General features: G+C 41.8%; 1 pseudogene; it reads right to left on the bottom strand.

The window, feature by feature from the left end:
• Positions 1-4,265: 4,265 nt before the first annotated feature.
• Positions 4,266-9,111, bottom strand: LOC123930009 (annotated as a pseudogene).
• Positions 9,112-9,833: the final 722 nt, after the last annotated feature.

The following is a 9,833-nucleotide window of genomic DNA, read 5'->3' as shown; positions in this document are numbered from 1 at the left end:
TGGCATTGGATATGATTTTTCTTCATTTCAGTTTAATATTAATAAAAACTCTGCCAGAAATTTTATATGCAAACAAACCTCCAAATCATACACATTAATTTACTTATTGCTTGAAAATCCTTCAGCATAAATAATCTAAGGTTTCTGCTGATGAGCTCTTGATGACTATAAAGATGGTTCTAATTGGATAATAAAAGAGAGATACAATGGTACCAAGTAGCATAACTGAAAAGTAGCGGTTTTCTCTTCTTTAAAAGTGCAGTTCAAAAAGGAACCTCCAAAGCCTTGCATTTCTCGGCTTTATAAAATAACTATCCTTGAAAATCAACAACTGTAAACTTTCTCATAAGCTTCTTCTTATAAACAAAGTTTTGATTTCATGGTTTAAAAATAGTGCATTCTTCATTATGGCTAATTTGAAGGACATGGGATGGGGGAAAAAGGAAGGAAGGAAGGAGGGAAAGAAGAGGGAGGGAAGAGAAGGTGGGAGGGAGAAAGGAAGGAAGGAAGGAAGGAAAAGAGAGAGAGAGAGAAAGAACCAGGAAGAACGAAAGGAGAAACAAAGAGGGGGCAGAAGGTAGGAAGGAAGGAAGGGAGGGGAAAGAAAGAGAAAGAGAGAGAGGAAGGAAGGAAGGAAGGAAGGAAAAGAGAGAGAGAGAGAAAGAACCAGAAAGGAAGGAAGGAGATGCAAAGGGGAGGAGGAAGGTAGGAAGGAAGGAAGGAAAAGAGAGAGAGAGAGAGAGAAAGGAAGGAAGGAAGGGGGAGGAAAGGAAAGGAGGAAAGAAGGAAGGAAAGAAGGAAGGAAGGAAAAAGAAAACAAGTTCCCATAATTCCCATCCAACAATTCTTAGTAGCATTTGGGTGTTCCTGATTCCATGGATGCTTTGTCCACCAGTAGATAGTGGCACTTGTGTGGACATGCAGGCGAGTATGGGAACTTGGCAGCGTTTCTCCTCACCCGCTGCTCAGTGCCTGGGGACCAGGGAGGGTGCTCTGCCTTAGGGAAGATCAGTGCCGCTGCCATAACGGTAACATATTCTAGCTGAAAACAAGAAAAGTAAAATTGCTCCAGAAAAAGGTGCTAACTTGGAAAAAAGTTAGAAAGGCGATATACAGATAAGAGAAGATTTTATGTCCTGGGACCGGCTGTCACTTTTAAAGGAGGAAGTAGTATCTTATTAGGGCATCCTGACCATTTCTTAATTAGAAAATCATGCTCTGGAGTTCGTGAGCTTCTGACTAGTTAACCTTTGTTAAATCCTCAGGGCACCATGTACTTGAAGATAATGTTTTGTTTTGTTTACATACGAAAGGCAGATATATCTGAAATAAATATCTGTACTTGCGGATGCCAAACCTAGTTATACAGTGTATGTAAGTGATTTGCAGAGACCTGCTGGAACAAATAAGAAAGTTGAGTAAGGTCACAAGGGTGAAATAAATGAGTATTCAACCCATAAACAATCAGAAAACAAGATATAATTTCATTTATATTAGCATCACACAATGTTACACATTTTAGACTAAATGTAATGGACTAAGTACAAGACCTCTCCCGAAATCAACAGAATATTTTTACACAGAGATGATAGGCGGGTCGGCAAGCCTCAGTACGGATTGGTTGTCACTTGTCTACAAATTAATAGGCAGATTCAAGGCAATCACAGTGAAAAACAGCAACAGGTTTGTACAGAAATTGGCAAGTTTATTCCTAAATTTATACAGAAATTCAAATGACCTAAAATAGTGAAAGCAATTAAAAAAAAGAAAAAAACAAATGTAGAGAATTTAAATATCCTGATTTGAAGACTTGTGAAGATTCCAGAAATCAGAAAGTGGTGCCCCGACTTACAGAAAGACGCAGATCAATGAAACAGATTACTGATTGAATAAATAAATTCACAGCATAGGGTAATTTTCATCAAGGAAAGAAAAGTCTTTTCAAAAAAATGGTGGGAGTTCAAATCAAGGCAAAATTGTTTCTAGACTAAAATATAAATGGTAGCTCTATTTTCAACTTTCTGAGGAACCTCCATATGGTTTTCCAGAGCGGCTGCTCCAGCTTGCACTCCAGCCGACAGTGGAGGAGGACTCCCCTTTCTCCCCATCCTCTCCGACATCTGTCCTTTCCTGACTGGCTCACTGTAGCCCTTCTTACTGGTGTGAGGTGGTCATCTCATTGTGGTTTTGATTTGTATTTCCCTGATCCTGAGTGATGTGTAGTATTTTTCTTTTCATACATCTGTTGGCCATCTGGATGTCATATTGGGCAAAATGTTTGTTCCTGTCTTCTGCCCATTTTTTGATTGGATTATTTGTTCTTTGGGTGTTGAGTTTGACATGTTCTTTATAAATTTTGGATACTAGCCCTTTATCTGATTTTTCATTTGCACATACCTTCTCCCATTCTGTCCCAGCGGTTTCCTTTGTTGTGCAAAACCTTTTTTATCTGGATGAAGTCCCAGTGGTTCAGGTTTGCCTTTCCTTCCCTGCCTTTGGAGACATGTCTAGAAAGAAGTTGCTGCAGTCGAGGTCACCGAGGTTGCTGCCTGTGTTCTGCTCCAGGATTGGGATGGATTCCTGTCTCCCATTTAGGGCTTTCATCCATTTTGAGTCATTTTTGTGTCTGCTGAAAGGAAATGGTCCAGTTTCATTCTTCTGCATGTGGCTGTCCAATTTTTCCAATACCATTTGTCAGAGAGACTATCTTTCTTTCCATTGGATAATCTTTCCTGCTTTGTTGAAGATTAGTTGACCTATTAATTATTATTATAATTATTATTTAATATTTTATTTATGTATTAGAGAGAGAGAACATGAGTGGTGGGAAGGAGAAGCAGACTTCCCGCTGAGCAGGGAGCCCAACTCGGGACTCAGTCCCAGGACCCTGGGATCATGACCTGAGTAGGAGGCTGATGCTCAACAGACCGGGCCACCCAGGTGCCCCACTGTTACATTTTTTGAATAGTTTCTCTATCCACAAAGGGTGTCCAATGGACTGAGAACCACAAAGGAAGGATGGGTTTTTGTCCACGGATATTTCTGAATCGTACTCATGAGACCGGCAGCGCTCACACTGGCTGAGAAGAGTCCAGGCAGCATGCCCCTGGTGAAATTTTCAGCTCCACTCTGGTGCCCAGAACCAGCCCAGTGTGGGCCGGGAGGTGCCTGGGAGAGCCCATCCTTCACCTGACGGATATCCCTGGCCTAGAGTCCCGTGGACAAATTTTCCAAGGCTCTGTCTGTGGCTGAGGTTGTATCTTTACGGCTGGTGCAGGCTGGCGAGCTCATCAAGACACATGAGCAGTTAATGGATGAATATACAGATGATTCTGGCTTTGTTATCTTGTGAAATCCATGTCAGTTTGCATTTAGCGTTATAAACTATACTTCTTTGGCTGGTTTTAAAATTTTGTATCTATTACCTGAAAATTGCTTTCTTTTTTTCAAACACTTAAGACTTTTAGGAGAATATAACTATGTTATGGTGTATCTTGATTTTACACAGTAATCTTCCATTAAAAATATTTGAAAATGATAGAATAGTAATTAGTGATGCCTGCACTGTGCCTAAATTTCATCTAATTCCTCTCCAAAACTAAAACAATGTCTTTGCTCCTAAGAGTGGAATGAGGCTTCAGATGTCATCAAAGAAACATACGTGTTGTTTTTAAATTTTTAGGTTAATTTTACTATGGCAGGTTACTCCTTTCTGTTAAAGAGAGTATCTGAAGTTTTGGGTACTTATTTTTTCCCCAACATATAAGGCCAGTATACAACAAACAAACAAACAAACACCACACACACACACACACACACACACACACACGCACACACACACACAAATAAAATCCCCAGATCTTGGAACTGATAAAGATCTTGGAGAAAGTACCTGTGACCCAACACTCTGCACACAGACCCAGGCTGAGTTCTTCACAAGGGATTGAGTTCCCTGAGCTATGAATTCCATCCACGTTCACACAGAATATAGAGGAGACAGAACAGGAGGAGGAGGCAGGCTTTGAGGATGAACAGACAATCCAATGGTAAATAGAGAATCCATTCTCTCTCAGTTGTGTGTGCGTGATATGAATGCCAATGATCGTTCTCCCGAGTTACAGAATATTCACTTGTCTGGAAAGGAGAGTCTGAGATAACTCGAGGAATACTGGAGCTATTATAGTCTTGATGCCAAAATAAAATAGCAAAGAGAAAAGAACACGATAGGTTCAAGGCCTTTGGGAAATGATTGTGTTCATCAGATTTCATCTTCTCACAGCCTGGCACCTGTCTTTTCCTTCTAACGAATTCATCAGCTGAGAGAAGCTGTCTTGCAGGACATGCAAGTCATCCAGCAAGAAAGGATGAGGATCTAGCGTTTTCCACATGCAAGTGTTTCAGATTCAAAGTAGCTTTTGGTCTCTTGTACTGAGTGAGCAGATGGCTTGTCTTGATGACGTGCAAAAGTAAAAAGGATACAGTGGGTGCTGAAGAGCTGAGCTGCAGTCCTTTTCTAGCATTTCCAGATCCCTTGAGATCCTTGGGAGTATTTCCAGATATTATCAGCCTCTTCAAGCTCTTTTACGTTCAAGATGGCATGTTTTTAAGTAATCTCTATGCCCAATGTGGGGCTTGAACTCATGACTCCCAGATCAAGAGGCACATGCTATACCCACTGAGCCAGCCAGGCACCCCTCAAGATGGCATTCTAGAATAACAGTGCTTTTAAATACTAAAATCTGTTTTGTCCTTCATGCCTCTGTGCATTTATTTTTCATCACACAATTTTCCAAGTTGAGATCAAATTCTCAGGGCTTTCACTGAAGACCTTTGACAGCAGAAGGGCCTTGCCAGAGTTTGTGGGGCCCACACAAAGCAGATCATAGTCTGGTCATGCAGGTGGTGGTCCCTTGCTCAAAGTGCTCTAAAACACTGATAATCCCTGTACAGAAACACTCAGTTATCTGGAGATCAGACACCTGGCAGTCTAAAGCATTGGGAGCAGCTCACAGTAAGGAAAAGGAGCATCTCTGGCTCCCAGTGAGTCAATCGTTTTTATCATAAAATTTTTATTATTTAATACTTTGTTAATGTATTACTTTATTATGTTTTAATGTAGTTTATCACTTATGTTATCATAATTCTTATAAATATGTATAATTACATACATACTATAAGCATGATATATCGATTATATAATTTCATACATATTAATGTTTATACATTGAATGATATGTAGGTGATTATAATTATTATTGATCATTATTGTAATTATTATGTATAGTACTAATCATAGTTGTTATGGAATATAGTTTCTCTATCCATAGAAGGTGTTCAGTTGTCTGAAGACAGCTTAGGAGAGGGATTCCAGTCTACAGAACATTCTAAATCTGCCAAGAAACCAGGCAGGGCTGGACCCACAAGCTCTGCAGAGGCCCTCCTGGAAAGCCAAGCCACATCTCTGCAGCGATCGGCCCCAGATAGCTTTTCTTGTTCTTGCTCCCAACTTAGCACACACACCCCCGGACTTGAGACCACGAGGGAAACAGATATGATCCTCGAATATGGTCTATGACATAGAACAGTCCTGTTCTGTCAGCTCCCGTCCTGCTCCCCCACCCCAACAACCTGTCATCGGACCTTCCCCTTTCACCACCCAGAAGCTTTCCTGCTCCTCTGCCTGCCTTTGACTTGATTCTCTGCCAAATGCAGGGGATGGAGATGCCCCCCGACTCACTGTCCTGCTGTCAGTAAGTAGTTCCCGTTCTGTCGTGGGTGATGTTTCTTTACCTCAGGATTCTCTCTCCCTCTCCCTTACCCTCTGTACCTTCCTCTATTCAAGAGCTCACACACGCAGTCTCTCTCAAATAAATAAATCCAGGACCCCTGGGTGGCTCAGTCAGGTAAGCATGTGCCTTCGGCTCAGGTCATGATCGTGGGGTCCCAGGATCAGACAGAGTTCCACATCGGGTCCCCTGCTTAGCAGGAGAGTCTGCTTCTCCCTCTCCCTCTGCCTGCTGCTCCCGCTGCATATGCTCTCTCTCCCTCTCTTAAATAAATACATAAATAAAATCTTTAAGAAAAATAAAAATTCACATGAAACTTCCAAGTTGTATTGTGGTTCTAAATCAGGACCCTAGGTCAGAAAGTAGCCAACTGAAAACAGTCATTGGCACTTATTGTGACTTAGGAGAGAACAGTTCTCCCTGTGGAGGCCAACCCAGACAGAGCCACGCATGCCTCCTGGAGCCCCTGCTTCAAACAGCCATGAAAACAGAGTAGTGGGCCCTGCAAGCAGCCCGTCAGAGAATCAACCGAGTGCCCTCGGGAAGATGCAGCGCAGGTATAGACATGACACAACAGGTGGACAACTATCTGCAAAACAGCAAGATGTCACAGCTGCATTAGAATTGTATTATCCCAAAGAACTGTTTAGAAGCCAGTGTTATCCAATAATACAGCCTGTAAGTGCGCAAAGGCAGAGACCGTGAATGTGGCTAAGAATCCGGAGTCTGTTAGTGGTTCCGATGAAAGAAAGACATTTGTGGATTCAGGAACTTCTGCCCTCCAGCAAAAAAAAGGGAAAAGTTTGATTTGTCATGGCATTATGAGGAGGCTGTGTCTGAAAAATCCTAACAACAACAACAATAATGCTGCCTCCTTCTGCAAGGGTCTGGTAAGTGTGGGATGGAGCACTGTCTTTCCGTGAAGGAGACAGGAAGCAAGTGTGAGAAAAGGTACATGGGTCTCACCCAGGCATCGTGGCAAAGCTATCTCTTGAGGTGCCATCCACTTCATGTTGGGAAATCTGAACTTCTAGGTCACCGCATGGTGTGCAGGTCCCACAGAATCTGGAGATTTCCTCAAATGTGCCACGTGAATCCAAGAGCCTCTTCCCTGGAGTTTGGCAGCACAGGGTTGTTTAGCAAGACCTGATATGGGCCTTTCCAAAGAGCTTGAAGAGATTTTTTTCTGGAGCTCTTTTCCAGTAGACAAGATCTCCAGGTTGCAAGATGGGATGCTTAAGGTCATCCCCTTAAATGCACTGGGAAACCACTCCTCTCCCAAAACATGGTTATTTTTAACATGAACACTTAAGCCTTTAAATATTGATTTCCATTCATTTTATTTACAAATTCCCTTTATTAATTTTCATAGCCTGAAATTCACATTGCCTGTGTGGACTGAGAAATCTAAGCCAAAATGTGAGTTTACTACATCTACTCCCATTGGAGGTACCGAGAGGAATACGTATACTCTACAGGAATATGCTTTAAAGCCAGGCATTAATATATTCCTATTGAAAAACTTTTGAGGAAATAATCAGAACCCATACAACAGTGCAGAATGTGAACCAAAGAAGAAAGTGGGGGAGGAGGAGGGGACTGGGGGCAGGGAGGGGAGGGACAACAGTGCAGAATGTGAACCAAAGAAGAAGGTGGGGGAGGAGGAGGGGACTGGGGGCAGGGAGTGGAGGGGAGGGGAGGGGTGGGAGAAGGAGAAGAAAAGCTTGCAAAGACCACATACTGCAAATTACAGGCTCTGTATATTTTCAAAAGAATGTATTGACATCAAGATGAAAGATTACCAAAAATGTCCAGACATTTGAAAGGAACCCAGGCGAAACTTCCAGAATTGACTAATGAAATAACTAAAATTACAAACTCAGCTAGAGGGCTAAGCAGATACAGAGGAATTAATTAACTAGGAGCCAGATTTGAAGGTACTCTCAACAATGCCACAAGGATTAGAACATGGAAAATGTGGAGAAAACTCTCCATGAAATTTCAAAGCGCTTAAAAGGTCCTCAAATGCACTTGCACAGCCTCCTAGATGGGAATCTCTCTTTTCTTCCTCTGTGACCTCATTTGGTATCATTTCCCCGTGACCCAGAAGCTTCATTCACTCTTGTGGAATATGCTGTGATGGTTCATTTTTTGTGTTGGCTTCGCTGGGCCACAAGGTACCCAATTGGATGAAACTTTGCTCTGGTCCTATGAGAGTGTTTCTGGATGAGACTAACACTTGAATCGGTTACTCAGTAAAACAGATTGCCACCCCAATGCTGCTGGGCCTCATCCAACTGGTTGAGCCAGAACAAAAAGGCTGAGTAAGGGAGACGCCCCTCTTTCTAACCCTCTGACTTTGAGCTGGGACATTGGTCTTCTCCTGCCTGGGCCATAACCGTGTGAGCCAGTTTCTAATAAATCCCTCTCTAGAGAGAGATTACATGGAGATGTAGGTATAAACAGTCAGTTGTTTCTCTGGAGAATGCCAACTAATACACATTCAATTCCTCCTCCTGACTTAGTTCCATTGATTTAACTCCTTCCTTTCTTTAGGAAATGAGGATCCCAGTTAGATGCCCTTTCTGACCTAAACAAATTTAGACCACACAGATCCGCAGGTCCCGCCCCAGTGAATGGAAACACCACTCTGTTGTCCAGATCGTGGATCTACATTGTCACAGCTCTGTCCTAGGGAGGCTTCGGGTAGTTTGCTATGTTCCCCCAGGGCCACGAGAAGCCCTTATTATTGCCAAGTGGGCTGCTAAGAGGCACATCCTGGGATAAATAGAGCAGAACAACAAGTGGATGAACAAAAGAGCAGACCACTTGCAAATGAAAAATGAAATGAAATGAAAAACTGAAAGAAAAATGAAATGAAAAAATGCTTTTCAACCAATTCTCATGTAAATTAGGAAATCTGAGTTGCAATTCACATAAAATCAACAATTTAATATGGCAGATGGGTGTTTTGAAATTTTTCTTAGGAAGACAGGAGACCTGCACCAGGGAGTGTTAAAATCCCTTTTAACTGATGATTAAACAAAAAATTCAAATGATTTATTTGACCAAGAAACAGTGGATCTCAATCTAAACAAATCTCAAGGGAAAAAAAAAAAAAGGACTGATAGAATGAGAGTGCAGATTTAGACATTAACTAAAATTGAGTAGAGAATATATGATGGATACAGAAATATCACTGAAACCCAGTGACTTGCCACATTCCTCATGTCTAAATGTCCAGTCAAGTACTTCTACTTATGCTCAAGTCCCAGGCCATGCTGTGCTATGTGATACATCCCAGACCCATATTACCAGTCATCATGGCGGTAATTTCACTGTGGATATTAAACAGCTTCAAGATACTATTCAGGGCATTCCTCAGTATTCTTACAATCAGTTCCAAGAGTGAGTTCCACGTAAAGGATTAATGATATTCTGTCTGAGGTAAACTCCTTTGCTTGGATCAAAACACTGGTCTTGGCATTATAGGTGGAATGATGACACTTTTTATTGCTATAATCATTTTATGCTTAGTCCTCAGATGCTCACGGAAATCTTTCTGATGACTAACGGTACGACAACTTGCAAACGGATTTTGCTGCTTCTGCATTAACAAAAAGGAGGAAATGTAACCGTCCCTCAGAATGATAGACTGCTTAAAATATCACCAAGTGGTGATATTTTAATAAATAATATTTTAATAATAACAATTAAATTTATTAAAATAATAATATTTTAATAAATAAATGAGAAATGGTACTGGTCACGCAGCATGCTTGAGGATGACCTTGAGAAAACCTGTACTAGCAGCAGGCCTCCGGTGGAGAGGAGGATACACGTCCTTGGAGCCCAGCAGCTGGGGATGCCCTGGTCGCTCAGGGTGGAACATTGCCTGTTTCCCTTTTCCATTATCTCCCCGGCCTCATTAAAGCCTTCTGTTAGAATAATCCCTTTCTGTGCTCTTGCTCAACTATAAATTTCATGCTGCTGGGCCAGGCACACCCTACTCTGTTTACCTACAAGACTATGATCGATGTAGGACTC

This window comes from Meles meles, chromosome 18, assembly GCF_922984935.1.
Source record: "Meles meles chromosome 18, mMelMel3.1 paternal haplotype, whole genome shotgun sequence".
NCBI classification, from domain to species: Eukaryota; Metazoa; Chordata; class Mammalia; order Carnivora; family Mustelidae; genus Meles; species Meles meles.
The sequence above is the reverse complement of the archived record's forward strand: the minus strand, read 5'-3'. Positions and strand labels throughout refer to the sequence as shown.